At 41.1% G+C, this 27,259-nt stretch overlaps 1 long non-coding RNA gene across 2 annotated transcripts; it reads left to right on the plus strand.

Moving 5' to 3' along the window:
* The first annotated feature begins 457 nt into the window (after positions 1 to 457).
* LOC132832442 (uncharacterized) lies at positions 458 to 15,453 on the plus strand. Of its 2 annotated transcripts, XR_009646939.1 has the most exons (3): positions 458 to 962; positions 7,856 to 7,902; positions 12,127 to 15,453. It is a non-coding gene; the product is annotated as an uncharacterized LOC132832442 (long non-coding RNA). The 2 variants fall into 2 exon arrangements; XR_009646940.1 differs by lacking the exon at positions 7,856 to 7,902.
* The last annotated feature ends 11,806 nt before the right edge of the window (positions 15,454 to 27,259 follow it).

A 27,259-nucleotide genomic window follows, 5' to 3' on the forward strand; every position in this document is an offset into this window, starting at 1 on the left:
AGTCTGTCTGTGTCCCGATGTTGAGACAGACTGTCAAGTCCTGTGCATTGTTTTACAGAGTTTTTCATGGATTCGTCCAGTTTTTGAGCAAAATAAGATGTAATTCTGCAAAACTGCGCGAATCCATGGAAAACTGTAAAACTATGCAGCGGACTTGTCAATCAGACCCAACATCCGGATCCAGACTTCACACCTTTTGTTCGGAAAACCGAGCTATTTTAAGAATGTAATCTAAACAAGTTCTGGGATTTACATATCAAAGAATAGGAACCAGCATGTCCCATTCTAAAAAAATGAAAGAAATAATCTAAAATTGTTTAATGTATCATATCTCCATAACACTGGACTCCTTTGGCTATCAATTCCATGATCATAATCTTACTCCACAACCACCTGACGAAGGAGCGGCGCTCCGAAAGCCATTGCTTCCAAATAAAACTGTTGGATTATAATCTGGTGTTGTGTGATTTTTGACAAATATTTTTGGAGCAGCATGAGTTTCCTGACACTTGGGAAGCCGGTAGAATTGAGGTTCTTCCATATTACTTGACAATAAATTCCCACTTGACTCCCCAAATCAGCCGGTTGCATTGTTAATGTCATCTTTCTGGTCACACTCTTTCATTTCTGTGCCCATCCCCACGATATCCCTCTCTTTAGTTCCCCTTCACTTGTCCATTTCTTGATCCTACAACTGCATGTTGCTTCTGCTCCTGCAATACGTGAAATTTTATTCGGATGAGACAATGGCAAGTTTAAATCCCCAACTGATCTGCTGGTCAAAGGTCCCTATTTCCCCCGTCAGTTTCCCAAGTTGCAGGAAACTCGTGTTGCTCCAGAAATATTTGGATTGACTGTGAGCGACATCAATCAGAGAGCTCGTCCATTCTGCCTATTGTCTCCTCTTCCTCTTCCAGAGCTGGTTCACTTTCTACAAGGACTGAAAACCAAGTGAGGAGATGGTGAGTGAAGAAGCAGCTTTTATGTAAATTGTATCCCATGATGTCAACACCAATCTTCAGGCAGCCTGACTATCCTGTGGGCAGTCAGGGGTGGAAATGTCCCTTATGCTGTGTGAGAAGATCCAGCTGAGAGAGCTGTTTACTTGATGCTTTGTGTTGGATTGTGATTGATATGTTGGATAATGTGTGATTATTGGAAGCATTTCCCTTCTAAAATGCAGGCTGAGTTTTCTTAATGGCTCATTCCTGAATATGAGAAGGTGAGGTGTAATTGCCTGGGGCATGCAGAGTTACAATGAGTTCTTGAAGCCCCTGTTTTTCTGAGCTTAATGCTGGCTTTCATTGTGACCAAGTGAAGAGCTTAGTCAGTGCTCAGAGGTGAGGTTCTACATTGAAATCAATGTTTAGGGGGAAGGTGAATGGTATCTGATTTGTTGGAGAGAAATGAATAATATATAGTCGTGTTTCCTGGTCAAGTATTTAGGTTGTTGAACTGAAAACAGCATGTTGGTCTGGAGACTAAAGACGAGAAGAAAATGAGGACTGCAGATGCTGGAGATCAGAGTTGCAGGTCAGGCAGCATCCGAGGAACAGGAGAATCGACATTTCAGGCATAAGATTCCTGATGAAGGGCCTGTGCCTGTACCTGTGTTTTTGTTTTACTGCTGTTTACTTATCACTTACTTATTAATGTTACTTAACTGTGATTTGCCTGTATTCCACGCAAGACAAAGCTTTTCATTGTGCTTCGGTACACGTGACAATAAATTCAATTCAGTTATGCCCGAAACGTTGATTCGTCTGTTCCTCGAATGCTGCCTGATATGCTGTGCTTTCCCAGCACAACACTCTCTACTGTAGACTAAAGACTATTGGTACAAAGTGGAGGTTGACCTCCATTTTAGAATTAAAACCGAAACACCCAAAGAGGAGTACCTTGCCCTAGAATCTGTAAAAAAGAATGTGAAATGTGGTGTAATCTGCTATTCATTAACTTCTAATGGTTAAATAAAATAAATCCCTGACACTCACTTTAAAACCAACAAGTGACAATTTATTTATCCAACTCTCAGTGAACAGATTAGCTAAACCATTAGCAGATTGAATAAATCCCTTCCAGCTACTGAGTATTCTTGAATAAAACATGATTGTAATGGTATCTCACTCATATGATAATAAATAGAATTTACTCTCTAGAAGTTATAGCCAGGTTAGACATCTTCCAGAGTGTTTTGTGCCTTTGTTGTTTCATTTGTCAGGAATGCCTTCTCTGTTGATTCTTCTGTCAAGAGTAACCACTAGTTGTGTCTTTGGTACCATTGCTATTCAGGTGGTTCTTTTCCTAATGCATAGATGATGCTGTCCAAGGCAGTGATTCACTCTCGAGCTGAGGGCAGTTAGCTGTGATGGATGGCAGTTAGCTGCGAGCTGAAAATATGTTGCTGGAAAAGCGCAGCAGGTCAGGCAGCATCCAAGGAGCAGGAGAGTCGTCTTTTCGGGCATGAGCCCTTCTTCAGGAATTTCTGAATGCTTTCCCCCCCCAGCATTTTACAATTTTATAAACACCAAATTCTAACCTCCTGCTTCCCAACTCACAATTACTATATCCCAAATTTGCAACACCTCCCCCCTTAACCAGAAATATTAGATTAGATTCCCTACAGTATGGAAACAGACCCTTCGGCCCAACAAGTCTACTCAGACCCTCCAAAGAGTAACCCACCCAGTCCCATTTCCCTCTGACTAATGCACCCAACACTATGGGCAATTTAGCATGGCCAAATCACCTGAACTGCACATTTTGGACTGTAGGAGGAAACTGGAGCACCCAGAGGTAACCCATATAGACACAGGGAGAATGTGCAAACTCCACACAGACAGTCACCTGAGGCTGAAATCAACCTGGGTCCTGGTGCTGTGAGGCAGCAGTGCTAACCACTGAGCCACCGTGCCGCCCTAAATATGAACCGTCATCATGAAAAGACGGCTTCATTTGTTTTAAAACCTTAACTCCATGATATTACATCACTCCTTAATCTAGAGATACATATTTATTCTAATTCTATATATTATATGTATATACATAGAATTTGTATTAAGTGTGTAACTCCAAATATATGTAAAACATTGAAGACGACTGTACCTATCTTACATAAACATTTTTCTTTTAAACGCCCAATAAAGCATCCACGATAATATTTTCATGATAAATACTTGTAACACGAGACTCCAATTAAGTCATCTGGTGCTCTTGTCCTGAAACCTTTCCAGAAATGCCACAGAATTGTGATCGGTATACACAATGTCTCTGATTTATTGTTTGCAATGTAATCATTAAAATGTTGTAAGGCCATTATCAAACTCAATAACCCGTTTTCAATGGTGGATTTTTTTTTCTGGTGGATGTTGATTTTTTTTTTAAAATAACAGATTGGCCTTTCAATTCCACAATTGCCCTCCTGTAACAACACAGCTCTACACCTACGTCACTTGTTTTGATGGCGATTTTGAAGGGTTTCAAAAACGTTGGCATGGCTAAAACTGGTGTGGTGGTTAACACTGCTTTTAAATTCTCAAATACTTCCTGGCATTGTTCTGTCCACCGAAATTTCATTTAATTTTTTAACAAATCCATCAACAGTGCCACTATGCTACTAAAGTTTTGTATAAATTTCCGATAGAATCCACTCAACCCAAAAAAAATCAAAGCACTTCCTTCCTCAATGCCTTGATGGCCATTGTCTTCACGTTTTACGGTGTCATCTGTTCGTATCTGATGTTGTGACCTAGAATGTTAGTTCTGCCTTTACAACTGCTGTTTTTGCCAAGCTTATAACCAACTTTGAATTCCATTGTCTCTCAAAGAGCTCTGCCAATTGCTCCATGTGATTTTTCTATGAATGCTAAAGATCACTAAGTCACCTGTGTAGACGGCACAATTAGTCACTCCTGCAACAACTCTGTTCGTAAGTCTTTGGAAAGTGGCTGGTGCATTTTTCATTCTGAAGGGCATTGCTTTAAATTGATATTGCAAAAGCAGAAACAAACTTTATGATATGAGTTTAATTTAGATAAATGTAAGGTGCTGCATTTTGGGAAAGCAAATCTTAGCAGGACTTATACATCTAATGGTGAGGTCCTAGGGAGTGTTGCTGAACAAAGAGACTTTGGAGTGCAGGTTCACACCCCCTTGAAAGTGGAGTCGCAGGTCGATAGGATGGTGAAGAAGGCGTTTGGTATGCTTTCCTTTATTGGCCAGAGTATTGAGTACAGGAGTTGGGAGGTCATGTTGTGGCTGTACAGGGCATTGGTCAGGCCACTGTTGGAATATTGCATGCAATTCTGGTCTCCTTCCTGTTGGAAAGATGTTGTGAAGCTTGAAAAGGTTCAGAAAAGATTTACAAAGATGTTGCCAGGGTTGGGGGTTTTGAGCTATAAGGAGAAGTTGAATAGGCTCGGGCTGTTTTCCCTGGAGCGTTGGAGGCTGATGGATGACCTTATAGAGGTTTATAAAATCATGAGGGGAATAGATATAATAAATAGACAATGTCTTTTCCCTGTGGTGGGGGAGTCCAGAACTAGAGGGCATAGGTTTAGGGTGAGAGCGGAAAGATATGAAAGAGACCTAAGGGGCAACTTTATCACACAGAGGGTGGTATGTGTAGGGAATGAGCTGCCAGAGGAAATGGTGGAGGCTAGTACAATTGCAACATTTAAAAGGCATCTGGATAGGTGTGTGATTGGAAGCATTTGGAGGGATATGGGCCAGGTGCTGGCAGGTGGGACTGGATTGGGTTGGGATATCTGGTCGGCATGGCAGAATAAGAGTGAAGGGTCTGTATCTGTGCTATACATCTTTATGGCTCTAAGTGGATTGTCTTACTTTTTCAACACAGTCCCCCAGCCTTGGAATTAGGTATATGTCAGATTTGGTCACAGTGTTGACCTTTCGATAATCTACACAGAAGTGTTGAGTACAATCAGATTTGGGAATCAACATGATAAGTGAACTCCACTTTGTTTAATTTGTCTCTATGATGTCTTCTTGGAACATCGCTCCCACTTCCTTCTGAACCTGTGCTGCTTTGAGAGGATTAAACCTCTCGGGTTATTGTTTTATTGAAATAGCATTCCCTCATGTACAATTAATCCTTGAGGACTTCTTCATGATTCTGAGGCACATCAAAATGCAAATCATCTGGATTTGATTCCTCACTCTGAGCGGCAGTAACAAATATATGTTTCTCTGGTTCCCTTTCCCTGCCATAGTAATGTTTCAGTATCTTCACATGACATACCAGATTTTTTTTTCCAGTCTGGATCTTTACCAGATAATTCACCTGACTTAACTTTCTTCTCAATCTGATAGGGAACACTAAACCTTGCTTTGAAAGGATCTCCTACCACTGGTAACAGCACCAATACTTTGTCCCTCCGGGCAAACATATAAATTTTAGATTTCTTACCTGCTTCTTACTTCATTAGGTGCTGTGCCACTTCAAATGTTGCCTAGCTAGTTCACCTATTCAGTTTAATCTTTGTCTCAACTGAGATATATAATCCAACTGTGAGTTATTGGACTTTGGACCAATCAACTTTTCTTTAATTAATTTCAAAGGCCCTCTGACTTTATGTCTGAAATCAATTCAAATGGAGTAAACTGAGTTGATTCATTTTGAGCATCTCTAATAGCAAATAATATAAATGGGATATCTTTATCCCAATTATTTGGGTAATCCTGGCAATAAGCCCTCAAAATGATCTTTAGGATCTGATGCCACCTTTTCTGTGCTCCCTGGGATTCATGATGATGTGCAGTTGATGGAAAGTGTTTGATGCCTAAACTGTCCGTGACCTTCTTAAATAATTTGGCAGTAAAATTGGACCCTTGGTCTGACTGAATCTGCCTGGGTAGTCCTTAATGTGTAAAGAAAACAAGCAGCTCCTGCACTATCATGTAATTGCCTCCAGAAACAGTTAGCAAATACTGGTTCCCACTTGTGGTTTTCGAGACGGGATCTACATGATATTTATAATGTGTGTAAAAGGTTCTTCAAATACAGGAATTGGCATCAAAGGAGCTCATTTTATCACTGCTTTTGACTTTCTTACCATCTGACACATACGATAGGTATGGCAAAATTCAACCACATCTTTACGTAATACATGCCAATAATCGTCCAGGCTTCTGTATCTTAGCCCGAATCTTCCTCACTCCTGGATGACCTCCTACAGATAATTCATGTGCTACCTGCAATACTTCCTGTCTGTGATCTTTCATCAATAGAATAAGGTGAACTTCCACCCTTTCTCATCTGCGCTGACGTGCCAAGGTCTCCATTGCCACCTTATGATTTTATCCTTAAGGTAATAGCAATTTGGAATACACTCTGTTTCCTTTCCCAAGGAGGCTTTATGATATAAATCCTTTATTGTCTCATCTTTTTGTTGTAACTCCATTAATCTTTCAGAACTAAACTCCTCCCTCCAAGTATTCCACAGATTGCCATTCTTTTGGACAATATTGCGGGAGGAGTGCAAACATATTCATCTCTTACAATTAGAGACAGACTAGCTTTCTCATCTCTCACCAATCCCCCTGTTGTACCTCAGCAATTTTTGCCTATGCAGATGAAGCCTTTGGAAAGATTAGGCGCTGTCTTACTATCCAGCCCGTGACTCGGCTGTGCACTCTCCTTCTGCTCCTCAACTTCTGTCGGGATTTCCTTCACTCCCTTTACTAATCCCACTGTTTTTGCCTCTACTACCACATCCTTTTTCCTAGTGCCTTTCTTAAACCGCCAGCAGTGTGACTTTGTATGTCCCACCTCATTACAGTGAAAACACACATTCTTTTTCCCAATGCTTTTCTTAAGCCACTAGCACTGTGACTTTGTGTGTCCTGTTTTATTGCAGTGAAAACACCTGAGGTCTTTCACTTCTTTTCCACCCTCTTGGGTTTCTTTTTCTACATGTGACAAACTGTTCCCAGTTTGATCTACTTTTTGTTTTTCATTTGAAGGATCTCCCTGTTTCCCAATTTCTATCCCTCATGTAATGATTTTGATTCTGCAATAATGCATATTCATTATTCAGTCTCTATATTCAGTCTCTGTAGCTCTTCTTGCTGATGTAATGTTTTCTTCCTCAACATGAGTTCTTATCACTTCTGGAAATGAGTTTTTAAACTGCTCCAGCAGAATAGTATCTCTCAGAGCCTCATATGTCTGTTCTACCTTTAATGCTGTCATCCAGCTCTTGAAGTTGCTTTGTTTAAATCTTTCAAACTTGATATAACTTTGAACTGGTTCCTTTCAAACATATTTGAATGCTTCTGGGGCCAATTTGTAGGCAGTCAAAATACCCACAAAAACAACAGATCTGAGGAATGGGAGCAGTTTAGAACAAAGGAGAACAAATGGATTGAGTAAGAAAGGTAAAATAGAGTATGAATGTAAGTTTGCAGGAACATAAAAACTGGCTGTAATTGCAGCTAAGCTAAGAGAAAAAAAATTGATGATTACAAATATAGGCCCCTTATTGTCAGGAATAGAGGAATTTATAGTGGGGGACAAAAAGTCAGCTAAACAACTAAACATACTTTAATTCTGTGTTCACAAAGGAGGACACAATTAACAGATCAAATACGTTGGGAACAAAGGGTTTAGTGATGGGGGAAACTGAAGGAAATCAGTATTAGTAGGAAAATAGTGTTGAGGAAATTGAGGGGACTGAAGATCAATAAATCCCCAAGTCTGATAATCTACCTCCCAGAGTACTTAAGGAAGTGATCGAAAAATAGTGGATGCATTGTTAATCATTATCAAGATTCTATATAGTCTGGAATGCTTCCTATTGATTGAAATGTGGCTAATGCAATCCCTCTTTTTCAGAAGGAAAATAGAGAGAAAGCTGGGAATAACAGACCAATCAGCCTGAGGTTGGTAGTGGAGTCACTACTAGAGTCTACTGTAAAATAATTCATAACTGAGCATTTGAAAAATAGTGGCAGAATGGAATAGAATCTGTATGGAATTACGAAAGGGAAATCATGCTCCACAAATCTACTGGAATTCTTCTAAGATGTAACTAGTAGAGTTGATGACAGGGAGCCAGTGGATGTAGTTTATTTCGATTTTTGAAAGGCTATTATCAAAGTCCCACAAACGCCTTGCTAAAATCTACGTACACCACATCCACTGCTCTACCTTCATCACTGTATTTTGGCACATCCTCAAAGAATTCAGTAAGGTTGTGGGGCATGACCTGCCCCTCAAAAAGCCATGCTGATTATCTCTAATCAAACTATGCTTTTTCAAATAATCATAAATCCTGACTCTCAGAATCCTCTCCAATAATTTGCCCACCACTCGCATAAGACTGACTGGAATGTATTTCTCAGGGTAATCCCTACTTGCTTTCTTGAATAAGTCAATAACAACTGCCACTCTCCAATTATCTAGTACTACTCCATTGGACAGTGAGGACGCAAAGATCTTCGCCAAATGTCAGCCATCACTTCCCTCGCTTCTCATGCAAACCTTGGGTACATCCCATATGGCCCAGGGAAATTATCTACCCTCATGTTTTTCAAAATTTCCAGGACATCCTCTTCTTGACATCAACCTGTTTGAAGATATCAGCCTGTTTCACGCTGTCCTCACAAATGACAAGGTCCCTTTCACTCATGAATACTGAAATAATGTATCCATTAAGGGCCACCTCTACCTCCTCTGACTCCAGGCACAAGTTCCTTCCACTATCACTGATTGACCGTACCCTCACTCTGTCCATCCTCTTGTTCCTCGCATAAGTGTAGAACACCTTGGGGTTTTCCTTAATCTGCCCCCTTCTGGCTCTCCTAAGTTCATTATTCAATTCCTTTCTGGCAACCTTGTAACGCTGTAGAGTCCTGTTTGATCCTTGCTTCCTCAACCTTAAATAAGCTTTCTTCTTCCTCTTGACTAGGTGTTCCACATCTCTTGTCATCCAAGATTCCTTCACCCTACCATCCTTTCCTTGCCTCGGTGGGACAAACCTGTCCAGCAGTATCAGCAAGTGCTCCCTGAACAACCTTCACATTTCTGTCGTGCAGTCCCCTGAGAATGTCTGTTCCCAATTTATTCTCCACAGTTTCTGCCTAATAGCATTGTAATTCCCCTCCCCAATTAAATACTTTCCCATACCGTCTGCTCCTCTCCCTCTCCATGACTATAGTAAAGGTCAGGGAGTTGAGATCACTGTCACCAAAATGCTTTCCCACTGAGAGATCTGACACCTGACCTGGTTCATTCAAGCACCACATCCAATATGGCATCGCCACTAGTTGGCCTACCTGCATATTGAGTCAGGAATTCTTCCAGGACACATCTGACAAAGTCTCGTCCATCCAAACTATTTGCACTGAGGAGGTTTCAATCAATATTAGAGAAGTTGAAGTCACACATGACAACAACCCTGTTACTTCTGCACCTTCCCAAAATTTTCTTCCCAATCTGCTCCTCCATGTCTCTGTTGCTATTGGGGTGTCTCTAGAAAACTCCCATAAAGCGACTGTTCCTTTCCTGTTTGCGCTCATACTGACGCAGTGGACAAACCCTCCTCGATGACCTCCCTTTCTGCAGCTGTGATCCTATCCCTGATTAGCAATGCCACTCCTCAGTCTCTTTTACCCCCCCCCCCTTCCCTATTCCTGTTGAAACACCTAAACCCCAAAACATTCCTGTCCTGTGATATCCAAGTCTGCTTATTGGCTACAACATCATAGCTCCAAGTAATGATCCATGCTCTAAGTTCATCATCCTTATCCTGACACTTGATATGTTAAAATGAACACACATGAACCCATCACACCGACTCCAACTTTCCTCTATCAACTATCTATCCTTCCTTACAGACTCTCTGCTCACTTTATCAGCCTGTTCACCAGCTACCCCATCCTCTCATCTGTAGCTCTGTTTCCCTGCCATCTGCCAAACTAGTTGAAACTCTCCCGAAGAGCTCTCACAAACTTTGCATATTGCTGCCTCTCCAGTTCAGGTGCAACCCATCCTCCTTGTACAGGTCCCACCTTTCCCAGAAGGTACCACAATGATCCACTAATTTGAAGCCCTCTTTCTGACACCAGGTCTGCAGCCATGTGATCAGCTGCACTCGCTCTCAGTTCCTAGTCTCGCTAGCCTGTGGCATCGGTAGCAAACCTGAGATTACTACTCTGCTCGTCCTGATTTTTTGCTTCCAACCTAACTCCCTATATACACTTTTCAGGTCCTCATCCCTTTTCCTACCTCTGTTATTGGCACCATTGTGTGCCACAACTTCTGGCTGCTCATCTTCCTCCTTAAGAATCCTGTAGACTTGATCTGAGACATCTATGACCCTGCCACCCGGAGTAACATACCATCTGGGAGTCTTGCTCGCAGCCACAGAATCTCCTGTCTGTTACTCTCACCATTGAATCTCGTATCACTGTCACTCTCTGTTCTCTCTTCTTTCCTCCTGAGCCACAGAGCCAGGCTCTTGGGCAAAGATCCAACTGCTGTGGCTTTCCCTTGATCGATCATTTTCCCCCCAACAGTTTCCAACTTGATTCACTTATTAATGAGAGGAACAGCCACAGGGGATCCCTGCACTGTCTGTCTATTCCCTTTCCGTCTCCTGATGGTCCTGAGATTTGGAATGAAAGTTATGCCTTCTGCTTTGAAGACAAACACAAAGCATTTGTTTGATGTCTTTGCTATTTCCTCATTCCCCAATAATATTTTCCAAAGTGTGTTTTGGATCAGACCAGACCTCCTCAAAACATTTCAAGAAAGTAGCCAGGACCTAAAATTGCTAGTTGTTTCAAGCAGGTGAGAAGTGAATGTTCCAGGCCTAACCACTTCGTTTGGAACAAAACAGAATTTATTTGCAAGATTACGGAATGAAACACACACAAAAGAGAACACAATACTGAATAACTTCAACTGTCCGAAAACCCAATAGATTATCCCAACTTTATAATGCCGTTTCAACTACTTGCAACAATCTCCATAAACACCCCTTGGCGCAAGAGGAAAAATCAAACACAGGGTCTTAATAGGAGCGATGTCAGAGAGAGGGAGGATCAGCATGGACCTGCTTCTTTGGGTCCAGCAGCTTCACAACTGACTGCTTGCTAAAACCAATCCAAACCAAACCCAAACCAGAGAAAGGCTGAGCTGGGAGAACTGGCCACCCCTCTTTCACTATTCAAGTGTTTTTCTTTAAACTTAAAAGCTTCTTTAAGTAGATGAGTCCCAAACATTTCAGAACCTGAGTCTTTATGACCTCCTGAGAAAAAGCAAGAATAATCTTATTAAAGGAGCACATAATCACAAGTGTATGTATTTAAGAGACTGATATTTATTTGAGCTACTCTTTTCCTGTCTGTGTCCTTAAATCACTTGCATGCTTTTTATACAGTAGTTCCCCCTTACCTGTGGGGGATACGTTCTAAGACCTACTGCAGAAACCTGAAACTGTGGATAGGAGTGAATGCATTTATTTAAATGGAAAATTTACTTTCCCTGCAGCCTCCTGGTCTCTGGTGCTGGAACGTTCCCAATAATCAGTTTGAGCCACGGTAGACTGCAGATAACTGAAACTGTGAGAAACGATTCCGCCGATATGGCAGTCAGCCTGTATTCCTGGTTAAATTAATCTTAAATTCTATGTTTTTTCTTTTGTCAACTCATTGGTATTTCTTTGCTGGTCTCAAATCATTTCCAATCTGCAGACATGTTCCCACATTTTTCAACATTATAAACCACTGTCCTTTAATTTTAATACTACCCATAACTTCCTGTGTGAGCCACAGGTGGGGCTTTCTTGCAGTTTTTGTGTTTCACTGGAACATGTGGTTGTTGAACATTTTGGATTGTTTATCAGAATATATTTCACTGTTCATTTACAACTATACCTGTGAGTCTATTTATTCAGCTAAACTGAGTCAATTTGTTTTAAGAGTTGTGTGTGTGTGTGTGTGTGTGTGTGTGTGTGTGTGTGTTCAGAGAATGTTAGTTTGAAACTGAAGATGAAAAGAAAAGATACTACGATCATTATTTCTCAATGGTTCTTGATTGTGACACTATTAACTAACCCTGTTTTATTACACAATAATCAATCCTGTTTTATTGCACTGCAGTTGGATCCTGACCATCATTTAAGAAGTATCAACTCAACTGTGAGAACACAGGCCCTTTGCAGCATTGCTCAAAAAAGAGAAGGTTGAGCATTGCAACTATCTTTTGGAAATCAGTGATTTAGGGAATCTTTACACGTCATCAGATCTGAAAAAGGTCAGTGATGTAGACCCTTCCATGAGGACCAACTTTGCGGAAGGTTCGTCTTTGGGCAATCTGACAGGAAGCTGGGAAGAAATAGGACTCTAACTTGGAATCCCAGCCAGTTGACTAAGCCTCTTGAGGCTTTACCTCAGATCTGCTAGTGGGAGGCTGCTGAAGTGTGATGTGTGTAAGAAGAGCTTCATGGACTGGTAGGATTTCTTAACACACGATGTGCATCTGTGAAATAACTGTAACACAAAGACAGCTACGTGGAAGAGAAACCCTTCACGTGTAAGGTGTATGATCAAATTTTTGTACGGTCGTCGATGCTCGTGAATCATCAACACATTCACACAGGACAGAAACCATTCAAATGTGAAGTATGTAACCAGAGATTTGCCCAGTTATTATGCCTCATGAATCACCAGCCCATTCACTTGGGGGGAAACCATTCAGGTGTGATATATGCAGCAAGTCATTCCCGCAGTCATCAACACTCCGTGTGCACCAACGTGTTCACACAGGGGAGAAACCATTCTAATGTGAGCCATGCATCAAATCATTCTCCAATTCATCAAACCTCCACAGACACAAACATATTCACACAGGGGAGAAATCGTTCATGTGTGAGGTATGCAACAAATCATTCACATTGTCATACAGGGGAGAGACCGTTTATATGCAAACTGTGTGAGAAATCATTCTCGTCATCATCAGCTCTCTGCAGACATCAACACATTCACACAGTGGAGAGACCACTCAGGTGTGAAGTGTGCAACAAATCATTCTTGCACTCAGCAAATCTCCGCACACACCAATACACCCACACAGGGGAGAAACCATTCAAGTGTAACGTATGTGACAGATCATTCTCCGACTCAACAAGGTTTCTGTTTAACCAGAAGATCCACACAGGGGAGAAACCATTCACTTGCGAGGTGTGTAATAAGTCATTCTCGGTATCATCAAGCCTCCGTGAACACTATCGTATTCACACAGGAGAGAAACCATTCAGCTGCAAGGTATTTGACAAATCATTCTCGATGTCATCAAGCTTCCATGTACACTGATGCATTCACACAGGGGAGAAACCATACAGATGTCAAGTGTATGATAAATCATTCTCACATTTAGGAAATCTCTGCACATGCCAACGCACCTACACAGGGGAGAAATTGTTGAAATGTGACATTTGTAACAGATCATTCTCTGACTCAAGAAGACTTCAGCTTCACCAGAGGATCCATACAGGGGAGAAACCATTCATTTGCGAAGTGTGTAACAAATCATTCTCGGTGTCATCAAGTCTCCGTGAACACCATCGTATTCACACAGGAGAGAAACCATTCAGATGCAAGGTATGTGACAGATCATTTTCAATATTGTTATGTTTCTGTGTACTCCAACGCATTCATACAGGGGAGAAACCATTCAGATGTGAAGTGTGCGATAAATCATTCTTGCAGTTAGGAAATCTCCGCGCACACCAACGTACCCACACAGGTGAGAAACTGTTCAAGAGTAGTTATGTGAGAGATCATTCTCCAATTCAACAAGGCTTCTGCGTCACCAGAGGATCCACATAGAGGAGAAACCATTCACTTGCGAGCTGTGTAACAAATCATTCTTGGTGTCATCCAGCCTCCACGAACATTATCATATTCACACAGGAGAGAAACCATTCAGATGCAAAGTGTGTGACAAATCATTCACAATGTCATCAAGCTTCCATGTGCACCAACGCATTCATCACAGGGGAGTGACTGTTTATGTGCATACTGTGTGAGAAATCATTTTTGTCATCGCCAGATCTCTGCAGATATCAACACATTCACATAGGGGAGAGACTGTTCAAATTTGAAATGTGTGGCAAGTCATTTTCACAATTGGGAAGCCTCTGCACACATCACATTGCTTACACGGGACAAGCTGTTCAGTTGTAAGTTGTCTGACAGGTAATTCTCCAACTGAATGAGGTTCCTGCTTCACCAGAGGAACCATACAGAGGAGAAACTATACATGTGACATGTGAAACAAATCCTTTTCTTTGACATCAAGCCTCTGGGTACATCAACACAGTCATACAGGGGAGAAATCATCAATTATGATGTAATTTATTTGACCACCTAAATCAAGATAGGTTCATACAGGGAAGAAATGTTTTAGTGCCATGTTTGTACCAAGGTTTTCACACAGTCAGCATATCTGTCCTCCATCAACACATTCTCAAAGGAGAGAAAACCTGACAGTGAGTGTTCAGTAATGAAGCCTTACCACAGTTCGTGGATGCCCCAGAAACCTAGCAGCAACTACCTGACCAAAGTCTTGAACAATTTGTAGTCAGGGTGTTTGAACCTGTATGCCGTTCTCATTCTGCAGGATGTTCAGTGGGACTGGGACACAGAACAAGAAGCAGCTTTCACTCCCATCAAACAACTAGTGATGACATCACCAGTGCTGAGGGATTATGATGTAACAATGGAGTCACCCTGCAGTGTGATGTCAGTGAAACAGGACTTGGAGTAACCCCCAGGCAGTGAGAACAACCCGTTGTCATTGTATCCAGAGCATTAACACAAACTGAATAACACTTTGTATAGATTGAGAAGGAGGGTCTGGATATTGTCTTGCTTCTGAGCATTTCATTGTGTATCTATTTGGGAAGAAGGGCATGATAGTGAAGTCTGACTGCAGGTTGTTTCAAAGCACGTTTTTGAACCATTTGAATCTTAAACATTTGTACTGGATGTTACTTTGCTTGCAGAGATAATACTGAGAAGTGAAGTTGAACCAAGTGAAGCATATGTTCATCTCTGGCATCCTATTGGGAGCTGCAGTTTCTTTGAAGGATGCTGACAAACAGTGTGAAATCTTTCAGATTTGCCACAGGAAACAACAGCATGGTGTGTTCTTGAATGATCAAACCTGCAGAGAATTTGAGACGTATTCTGATCTCTGGATTATTGAGGTCCGGAGCCTTGTGGAATTGCGCATGCAGAAAACACTCAATCACTTATACAGACCTCCTGACCACACCAGTCCTGAAATCCTCCATTTCACTAAGACTTCACCTGATGACGCCACCACCCAAACAGACTCAACCTGTCCAACCCTGATCACCCAACTACCCAAAGTTAATGTGAGAAACAGAGCTCACAATATAATAAATTTCAGTCTGAATCAAATCTGAAGCAGTGAATTTTATTGAAACATTCTTACAAGAAGGGTTGTCGAGCAAGGAGGCACCCCGATCCAGAAATTACTCCACAATTTATATAGTTTAATTCTCGGTACTTTCCTGTTTAGCTCATTGGTCTTCAAACCTATCAATATTCCTTATTGTGTTCTGCCCCTGCCGAGCTGCGCTCCACCCTTGTTTACTTTTCCTCCTACTCCAAGCCGGACAACCCTTCCCTCTATAAGTGACTTGGCTCGCCTCAGTGCTGACATGAGGGAAATTTGCTGAGCTTGGAATATCTTGATGTTCTTTTTCACCTTATCTATTTGTCTGTAACATCTTCCATTGTTTGCAGGCACGTTCCATTCTTGTATGCACAGTTTAGCTAACTCACCTCTTTGCTGGAACAATTATACACAGATGTTAATAAGCAATTATGATTGCAGAAGTTATTTGCTGAAACAGTTATATACTGATGTTAATAATCAATTATGGTTGCAGAAGTAACATTGTTTTACCTCTATCCCACATTAATGAGTTCTTAACCTGACAGTCCCTCCGAATCCACTCTAACTAAATCCCTAACGACACTGACTAACTGAGCTCTTCACTAGCTCACCTAGCTGCTGCTCTATCAACCTGCCAACCTATCCAACCATTGATTCACTTCACTGTCCGCTGTATGGATTCCTGCACTGTTTCTCTTCACTGCTGTCTATGTGGATTCCTGCACTGATTGTCTTCACTGCTCTCAGTGTCGATACCTACACTGAACACAGAACATAGAACATTGGAGCACAGTACAGGCTCTTCAACCCTTGATGTTGCACCGACCTGTGAAACAATCTGAAGTCCATTTAACCTACACAATTCAATTTTCGTCCATATCACTATCCAATGACCATTTTAATGCCCTTAAAATTGGTAAGTCTACGACTGTTGCAGGCAGTGCGCTCCATGCCCCTACTACTCTGAGTAAAGAAACTATCTCTGACATCTGTCTAATATCATAGTCACAATCGGTATGGTTCTTTAAGACTTAATTCTTTATTTCTTCATATGGTTGGGTACGGAGCTTCCAGAAACAGAGATTGTGTACATTGGTATTGCTCGGAGGAGCTGCACACATGACTTAAAACAAAAACATTTTTATACTTTTCTTAAAGAAAGGTATGATCACATAGTGCATTCAGACAATTACTAATCAATACATGATATTGCTTTATTTGACGGTTACTTGGTCCAGTGATATTTCTTGGGAACCAACTTTATTTTCCATCACTGAGGCCATTGCATGTACATTTGAAGGTTAGTTAAGATGGCCAGTAATGTCTTATCTAGTCACTTTATGTGTATGCTGTAAAGAGAGCATTATCTGCTCATCTCTATTGAAGCAGACCGTGTTTAGCCAATTATGAGCTATAGCAGAATTAAAGGCCATTTTATGCAGTTTTAGCAAAATTGTCATTTTGCGGCCTAGAAGCCATTTTGTCATATTATTTGCATTGAGAAGCCATTTTATTGCCACCTAAGTTATGAAGAACATCTATTAAGGATTGTTCCGAACAACAACTAGTTACCTCAGTCTGTATTCAGGTTTCAGACCTATATCTCCCCGCTTTGGTCATTCCATGACCACACTATAGGATGGGAAAGCAGAGATTAGATCAGTCCAATCAAATGGACGCTAGAGACTGCCTTACTTCCTCCTCCTCCTCACCTTCATTTGAACGGAGAAGAAGCATTTTCTGGGGGGAGCTGATGTTGTTAATGGAAGTTATTAGCTTGGCAATAATACATTTAACAAGAGCAATGCTAGCAAAGAGACAAATTAAAATAAAACCAATATTACATAGCCAGATTTATTAACCAGTTATACCAAGGGCCAAAACCTCAATCCCTCCATCCAGTACCTTCTGTCATTTGATTGGTGAAGGTGCGGATGTTATCCGCATGCTTGGTAATGTTTTCAATGAGGTCAGTAACCCCCATCATGCACTTGCGTTTTACTACGGCACAAACCCCACCCTCTTTGGGGAGTAGGTTGATGTAGTAGGGTGTATAGGTTTTGCTAGGAAAATAGATGTAATTCTGAGAGCATGTCCTTAACTCCTGCTCAGGCCAAGGCCAGCTCATTGCCCAAGAGGGTGAGACCGCAAATAAGATAGTTTCAGTTTTGATGGCTAATAATTCCTGCAGACCCTCCTAAGGAAAAAGTACTAAGAAATGCAGCTGCCCAAAGTCTTAACGCCCCTCCAATGCACACAGAATTTAGGTGAAACTTAACCTTTTCTAGGCAAACCCCAACCCCATTCCTAGGTAGTTGGACAGGGAACAGTAGTCGGGAAAAGTGTCCCTACAGCTATAGCATGGGGAGTATCTATTTAATCAAGAACAAGGAAGTCGGTTGCTCTGCCTTGGCTGAAAAGATAATAACCACTTAGTATCAATAATGGAGGTGCCTTCCCAATAAGAAGCAGGCCTGTCTTTGTGACTACCTTGAATGTATGGGTAGTCCATGACTACAAAGTATGGTTGCTCTGGGTGCTTAGAGTGAAAGCTATTCAATAAAAAGAGATGGGTCTTTCAGGAAGAGATGCAGTTATTGTCCAAGATTGGTCCCTTCCATCCTGCAATTGGGAAGATAGAGGTGCCATTAGGGGTCTCATAGTGAGGGTGGGTGCCGCATACCACAAAGAGCCTGAACACTGGTAATAACAGGAACACACTCCTCCCTTAGGCATACGCATGAGATGCGAGGCCCCACAGAGGAGCAGTAGCAGTTAGTACATTTCAAAAGAAACGTTATGTCCGGTAAATGCCTTAGAATTGTACCATAGTCTGTTATTGGGGTTCGGGAGGGGAAAAGGGGACATGAATCCTTTGCTGATGTGAGGGTGTAATAAACCACTTCATCCCAGCTGAATATTTTGTTGTGACTTTGAAAAAACAAGTTGTTAGACAAAGACTGCATTTCCCCTTTTTTTTCTTTTGTGACGTGCAGATTTAGACTCTTTGGGTAGGGGCAAGGCTTATCAGGTCTGCCCATAGCACAACTGAAATCAAACTGGCATAAAACACCTATGGACAAGGTAAAGACCATTGAGACTTGTCCTGTAGACGAAATGGCCGATCTTCTTGATGCAGCTGACCATTGTGACAGTCATTCTTGGTAACATTCCATGCGTCAAAGGAATCAGTCTCTTTGCACACAAGGACATCTTTTGGGCATAAATCATACACAGTCTCTGGTGGCTCAGGATCACACTCGTAAATAGTCGCAACTTGAGCACTAATACCGATGACAACTCGTTCACTTAATGGTAAATTCGATCTTCAGCCCCCCCACCTTGCAAGGGGCTCGTCCAATAACCATGCAATGATGTAGGTGCCTGGCAACCTTACCAACTAGAGGGGTGCTGAGGATAACCTGGAAGGGCCCCTCCCATCAAGGTTGGAGGCTATGGCCTGTCCATTGTGATAGAGTATAAACCATTCCCTCCTTGCCCAATTGTGTACAAAAATGCACATAAATTAACTAAAATAGACAGCAGCAAAAAGGAACACAAACTTGTCCAGCAAGGCTTACCCACATTTTGATTTGAGTATCGAGAGAGTATCCTATTTGAGGCCATAGTTTCTGCTCTTCAGGAGGGGGCTTCCCCTGTAATTTCTGTACCTTATCCAGGTCTGACATATTTATCCGCATATTGTCTCTATCCGGGTTTTGCTGGGGACCCAATGGAACCACAGGTTTTGGTGTAAGGCTGCCTACTTGGCAGCAGCGTCTACCTGCCTATTACTTTGGAAACTGTATCAGTTGCCTCAGCGTGAGCCGATCATCTTGATAACTGCCGGACTGATTGGACGAAACTGCGTTTCTGTAATGCCACTCCCTGGGAGTTAAAAATCCTCCATGTTCCCACAAGGTTCCATAATCGTAGGTCACACCAAAAGCACAATGTATATTAGTAGATCTTCCTTATGCTCGGTTGCAAGCATGTCAATTCCTCACATTTGCTGCAAGGTAACATTAAAGACACCTCACTCCCCAGTGGCCACATTTTCACAGTTAAAGCAAGGGCCAGCCATTTGTCCCTGAAAGATTTTGCTGTTTTGTTCCCAGTCTCAAAGGTAGAATACAGGGGCCTGCCTGTCCACATTTCCAGGGTCCCATCGGGAAAAGATTGCTCAGTAGTGGTTGCTGGGTAGGCATCTGAGGTAGGTCCCATCCTCCAGTGGGTATTCTGGTCCAAATCAACCCTGTCAGGGCTGGCACATGGCATTTGGAATCGTGAGGGCACTGGATATATTCGGTTTCACCTATAACTTGCATCGTGGTTCACTCTGGTTCTGCCCATCCCAATAGAAAACTGCTCACCTCATTTGCAACTGGAAATTCCTGGATAGTTTATATCGTTTGTCTGGATCACGTCAGTGACACCAGGAGGAAGACATTGCAAAGGCATAGGGTTAAAGGTGAATCAGCTTCTCGATTAGTCTTTCAATTGTATACTATTTCCATCAAACAGATAGCCACATATTTCAGTCTTATCAGATAAGCCATTTGTGTTCAGGCTACTTCCAGAATTTTTCTGCATTTACATCTGTTTCACCCTTGCACATATTGAGCAAATTTGGCTGGTTTGTTCTTGCAGTCAGGGGCATGCTTCATTAACATTACTCTAAACCGGGATGGGCTTTGGCTTAGGAAGGCGCAGGCCGCTCATCTCCGTGATATTGGCTATAATGACTGGATGCTTCATTTTCAAAACAAGGAAAGGTTTGTATGGGGGGGGGTGGGGGGGAGGGGGGGTGCGCTGGGGACAATCAGGAGATGTTTGGGCTCAGTGGGTATCCAGGAATAAAATTCCCATCCTCAAATAGGGTCGGTGAGCCAGCCATAGGCTCGGGATTCCGATTAGAATCTAAGTTTTTTATTTTACAGTTTTGTTGCTTTAACCCTGTTTGTATATTCCTCAGTCTTAGTGACATTACACTGTTTTTCATGTCTTTTTTATTTTTTTCATCTCGTGTCCGTTTTATTTTTTCTTTGACCCATTCACAGTCAGCTATGAATACGTCCCAGCTTTTGGGAGTTCCATCTGCTTTACACATTTCTACCCCCGCAACCCCATGCAGACTCCCTTCAACTGGCCAGTAAGGTATCCTTCCATTCTTTAGTTTGCAATGAATTAATGCAGCCATGCTTCAAACTAACCATGAGGCAACGAGACAGGTCACTGACAATGTGTAAAGAAATAAAACCAAGCTATCCTGCTAATTAATTCTGATTTTGTAATTCAGGGCTAATACAATTGATTATTAAAGAAATAATAAATAAACTAATCATTATCTGTAATTCAGAGGTGGAAACTGAACAAGTGACGAACACCTTTTAAAAGTCATCAATATAAACTGTAAATTCATTTATTCAGTATTCAAGGTTTAAATGTAAAATGTGCACAGTTTCCAACTCTGTAATCTGTCATAATTACATGGTTCTAGTCCCTTAATCTAAAGCCTATATAAGAATCCTTAAGCAGTCCTGACCAGCCATTGCTCATTTACAATGCTATAGGCTGTGAAATGACTGCAACTGCCTTAAAAGGTCTTGTCTACTCACATGACAACAAAAAAACTTCTAATCCAAAGACAGAGAGATTAACAATAGGATGTTTGTTTTGTGACATGATTTCTCACAACATAATGTTGAACTGAAACTTCAATTGTCGTTGAGGGAGGGAAATTGGTATAAAATAAACCTACGACTGGCACACAATAATCACCAATGAAACACAGCAGTCTTAAAATGAAGTGGAAACAAACGAGTCTGAAATAAAAATTAGTATCACTTTCTGAAAACAATGCTGTTGGTTTGGGATATTTTGGATCTATCTTTATGCTTCTAATTTTACAAAATTTAACCAAATTAAATAAGGTTCATGCAATTCCTCCACTCAATAAGCACATGTTAAAGTCTGAAGTGATTTTCCTCAATGTTACAACTAAAATTGAACAGAGATCTGCTCTCATCCTGGAACAGAATGCTTCTGCATCTGAGGCCCATATTTAGTGCTTCTGCTTTACCTCCTCAGTCAATTCTTTCACGAGTACAACATGTAAAATGATCTTTGGCAGTAGCATGAAATTATGGGAAATTTGACTAATGCCAAATGGTGCACAATTGAAGAAGACTTTTTTTCAAAGAGGATTATGATGTTGCCTTCCTCCATATTAAACTGATTTGAAATTAAATAAGATTAGCTTTCATGTTAGCGTAAAAGTGATTAGTAGAAATTAACAGTAGGGCAGTCATGGCCTGTAAAAGAACAGGGGTTAATATTTCATTTCATAATTACTAATGGATGCTTAACCTTAAAAGAAATCATGTTAAACTCCCAAAATGCAAATGAAATTCAAAACAGTACCGGATCTCAAGCTCCAGGAAACAAAATGCAAACATTCAATCAAATGCGCATTCAAACTGAATCTCAAAGAGTTAAACTTTCTGCAAGCTGCATGGAATCAATACTATGTCTCTGTCTTTCTGTCTCTCTCACTCACACAACACATGAACATTTTAAGGGTAATGAGGCACCCGCATTCCAGAACACAGTCAAAGTTAGGGAGGCCTGATTTGGAGATGCCGGTGTTGGACTGTGGTGTACAAAGTTAAAAATCACACAACACCAGGTTATAGTCCAACAGGTTTAATTGGAAGCACACTAGCTTTCAAAGCGACGCTCCTTCATCAGGTGATTGTGGAGGGCTCGATCGTAACACAGAATTTATAGCAAAAATTTGCAATGTGATGTAACTGAAATTATACATTGAAAAACTGATTGTCTGTTAACTTTGTACTCGGTACCCATACGGAGGGCCTCAACCGGGACCTTGGGTTCATGTCACATTACAGGTGATCACCATTGCACTACACAGATATTTCTACACACACACACTCTCACATACACTACGACACAGGTACATACAGACGCGCACACAGACACCCACACACACCCTTATAGACACACACACTCCCACACTCACACATGCACCCCCTCACTCTGCACTCAATACACACACACACTTTCTCACACTCACAACCCCCCACCTAAACAGACACACACACACAGACAGACAAAGATCCACATGCACACACATATTTTGTGGGGTGAATTTGTACTTGCAGAGTTACATTGCACTTTGCTCAAAAACAGCATAAATTCATGTAGAACTCTGAGCTCAAAAACTGCATGAAGTTATGTAAAACTCTGTTATCTCACTTTTTGGATTAGAATCAATCTAAACATCAGGCCATAGACAGAGAACACAGGGGGCTAACACCTTCAACATATTGTCCAGCTATCACCATTGTTAACAGCTAACCTAAGAATGCAACTTTAAAAAAAAGGATTTTATGATTTACACATGAAAGAAGTGAAACTATCACTGTATTCTAACAGATGAAAGGCTTAACAGACAATTTTTCAATGTATAATTTCAGTTACATCACACTGCAAATTTTTGCTATAAATTCTGTGTTACGATCGAGCCCTCCACAATCACCTGATGAAGGACCGTCCCTCTGAAAGCTAGTGTGCTTCCAATTAAACCTGTTGGACTATAACCTGATGTTGTGTGATTTTCAAAGTTTGGCGGTTTAGCCTCATAAATCCTGGCTGTGGCACATACTTGCTTAACCAAGTGTGCAAGAATTGTATCACTGGCCAGCTTTTTTTTAACGTGACAAAAGCAGCAACCACACTCTATATTTCATAAACAAAGAACAAACACCAAAACAAACAGAACAAAACCATCGCAGACAAATAAGACAAAACAGCAAAGCAAGACAAGCCAAGCCAAACAGATACAACAGAGAAGATAATCTCGACCTGAAGCTTTCACAAAATAACAACCGGGCAATGAATAACAAGACTAATGATTTCTGCAGAACATTATCGACATACTAAAACCCTGACAGTCTCGTTATAATATATCATGATATTTCTTTGTTTCTTCTTTTACAGAATAATTTGAAAATCATTTTAGACAATGCCAATTTGACTGTATTTGAATTCCCGACTCATTTGAAGTACTTCCTAATCTGTTAGTGAAGTCCCCGTATGTTTTTTTTAAGAGTCCCCGAGTATATTTGGATCCCCGATCTGCATGTCTCCAACTCAAGCATCCATGAACGCTATCATGTTCACACAGGAGAGAAACCATTCAGATGCAAGATATGTGACAAATCATTCACAATGGCATCAAGCTTCCATGTACAGCAATCAATTCAGCTTGGGGAGTGACCGTTTACATGCATACTGTGTGAGAAATCATTTTTGTCATCACCAGATCTCTGCAGATATCAACACATTCACATAGGGGAGAAACTGTTCAAATTTGAAATGTGTGACAAATCATTCTCACAGTTTTGCCAGTTTTGATTCTAGTTATGCCGGGGCACCTTGATGCTATACTTGGTCAAATGCCGCCTTAATGTCAAGGGCTGTCACTTTCACCTCACCTCTGGATTTCAGCTCTTTTGTCCATGTTTGAACCAAGGCTGCAATGAGATCAGGAGCTGAGTGATCCTGGCGAAACGCAAACTGGGCATCACTGAGCCAGTTGTTGCTGAACAGATGCTGCTTGATAGCACTGTTGATGACCCCTTCCAACACTTTACTGATGATGGAGAGTAGACTGATTAGGGGGTAATTGGCTAGGTTGGATTTGTCCTGCTTTGTGAGTACAGGACATATCTGGGCAATTTTCCACATTATCTGGTAGATGTCAGTGTTGTAACTGTACTACTTGGTTAGGAAATGGCAGGTTTTGGAGCACATGCCTTCAGTCCTATTAGCAGAATGTTATCAGGGCTCATTGCCTTTGCAATATCCAGTGCTCAAGCTGTTTCTTAATATCACGTGGAGTGAATTAAATTGGCTGGAGATTGGTATCTGTGATGTTGGGGACCACTGGAGGAGCCCGAGATGGGTTATCCACATGGCACTTCTGACTGAAGGTTGTTGCGAATGCATCAGCCTTATCTTTTGCACTGATGTACTGGGCTCCTCCACCACTGAAGATGGGAATATTTGTGGAGCCTCTTCCTCCCCTTGTGAGTTCTTAAATTGCCCACCACCATTTACAACTGTACCTTGAAGGACTGCAGAGCATAGATCTGTTCGGTTGGTTATGGGATCACTTGGCTCAAAAAAGCATATGGAGTCCAACTGACATTTACCCAGGGGTTCTCTGTATCACTGGTTTTGTAATAAATATTGATTACATTTCATTTCCAAACTTAGTTTAACATTGGACATTTTTCTCTGCTCTGATTGGTTCAAATATCAGTGTTCTTATTGGTTACTTGGTCAGAAGGATGTGATTGGATAATCAGGGATTTCATTGCTTGCCCATGTGATGTCAGTATGAACATGTTCTCATGTATGCACTGGAGAAAGGAAGGGTCAAAACTAATCACTGACTTTGTCAAAGTATAATCAGTTTCGGAAATCCACTCCTAGAAAAGAATCACTTTGAAGGAGAAGTGAGCATGTTTGTGAAAGAATCAGGGGAAAACAGATGGTGGAGAATGTTGTAGTCCACATAGTTAATTTTATGATGTGTGCTAGGATTGGCATTAATTGGGGACAATTGTAGGAATTCACTGGTGGTGATCTACTGGTGACAAGGGTTAACCGAAAGGAGAGAAAACTGTTCTTTACCAGGCTCTTCAGTAAGACCAGATCAAAGATGGTCATCTTTACCCTTTTATTAATTGTGAATAATCCCTTCAGAGTTCAGATTCACCATTTAATGCCAAATATGAGACTGTTACTAGATTGAGTAATTAATCTAAAAACATTGTTTATTTTTACTATGTTTAAAATCGCAGAATCTGAATAATTCAGACTGATAATTCTCTGTGAGCTGTACAAGAGTGTGTGTACCTTCCACAAGACTGAGATGTAAAATCCAGTATTGTGGTGCACTCCTTCCTGCCATGTTCTGAGCCTGCAGCTCAAACCTCTCACCATGCAGCTCAAAATACGAAAAAAAATCAAAAAGGACAAATTGACCATAAAACCTCATCAACAAACTGTTTGATTTTCATGAAACTCTATCAGACCCCAACATATTGACTATTGCTCTGCCTTTAACACCATAATTCCAACCAAACTCACCTCAAATGTCCAAGGCTTAAGACACTACATCCCTGACCAACTGGATCCTTGACTTGGTGACCCACAGTACACAATGATTAAGGACAGACAAGAAAACCTCCTCCACGAAAATCCTCAGCAGCAATTCCCCAGAAAAGCTGCATTTTAGCATAGTGCGATATTCCTTCTACATTCATGACTGTGGCTAAATTCCACTCTACCTCCGTTTCCAACTTTGCTGATGACATCACGGTAGTATGTCAGATCACAAACAGTGAAGACACAGCATGCAGGAAAGAGGGACTTTTTTGGCATGGTGTATCGACAACAACCTCTCCCTTAATGGAGCAAAATGAAGGAAGCAGAGTGGAGGACATGCCCGTCTGTATCAATAGCAAAACATGAAGATGGTTGAGAACATAAAGTTCTTTGGAGTAACAGTTACCAATAATTAATCCTGGTCCATCCAGATTCATGGTATAGTTAAAAAAGCACACTAATACCTTTTTTTTGGAAGGATAACCAATTTCATCATGTCCAAAATCAAAATTTCAAATTTTTGTATGTGTACCATAGAAAGCATCCTGTTTGCATGTGTTATAGTTTGATATAGCAACTGTCCTGCCCAAGACTGCAAGAAATTCGAAGTTGTGAACATAGCCCAGTCTATTGTGCAAACTAGCCTTCCATATGTTAGCTCCATTATCCTGCTGCCTTGGGAATACATCCAATATTATCAAGTAGCTCTACCATCCCATTTATACTCATATTCACCCTGTACCATCGAATAGATACATCTGCCAATCTGATGCTGTCAGTTTGAAAGCCTCTGAGAGAATGAATGCTATTCCAACACTAAAAATCTCTGTCATACATTTACTAGGAGAACTGAGATAGCAGCTGCAATAAGTGAGGTTTATTCAGGTAGGACAATGATAAGTTTAAATTCCCAACGTCACCTCCACATCACTGGTCAGTTCCCCAAGCTTCACGAAACTCATGTTGCATTATTTGCATTGATTGCGAGAGACATCAATCGGAGAGCCAAAGCACTCTGCCCATTCTCTCCCCTTGCTCATCCAAAGCTGATTCAACTCCCATAGTATTATGGACCAGACCAAACCCCCTCCAAATATATTAAGAAGGTAGCCGAGACCTTAACGTTTTCTTTAAATATAAATATAAGGAGTTGTATTTCTAATGCAATTTGATCTGTCAAACTATTCGATGCTTAGCAAACATAATTTATTCAAAGACTATAGTTAAAGTACAATAAAAGAATGAATAAAGAAAAGAATTGGCTTAGCTGTATCTCAGTTGGAAAACTTAACAGAATTATTGATTCAGTGTTACTAATGAATTGTTCTGACGTAGTGAGAGCTCGTTCACTTCTGATAGGGACTGAAAACCAAGTGAGGAGATGGTGAGCGAAGGGGCAGCTTTTATACAAATTGTATCCCATTAAATCCAATCTTCAGGCAGTCTGACTATCCTGTGGGTAATCAGGGGGTGGAAATGTCCCTTATGCTGTGTGAGAAGATCCAGCTGAGAGAGCTGTTTACTCGGTGCTTTGTGCTGAACTGATAGGTTGGATATTAAGTGTTTATTGGAAACATTTCCTTTCTGAAATACAGGCTGCATTTT

Source organism: Hemiscyllium ocellatum, chromosome 35 (assembly GCF_020745735.1).
Source record: "Hemiscyllium ocellatum isolate sHemOce1 chromosome 35, sHemOce1.pat.X.cur, whole genome shotgun sequence".
NCBI lineage: Eukaryota > Metazoa > Chordata > Chondrichthyes > Orectolobiformes > Hemiscylliidae > Hemiscyllium > Hemiscyllium ocellatum.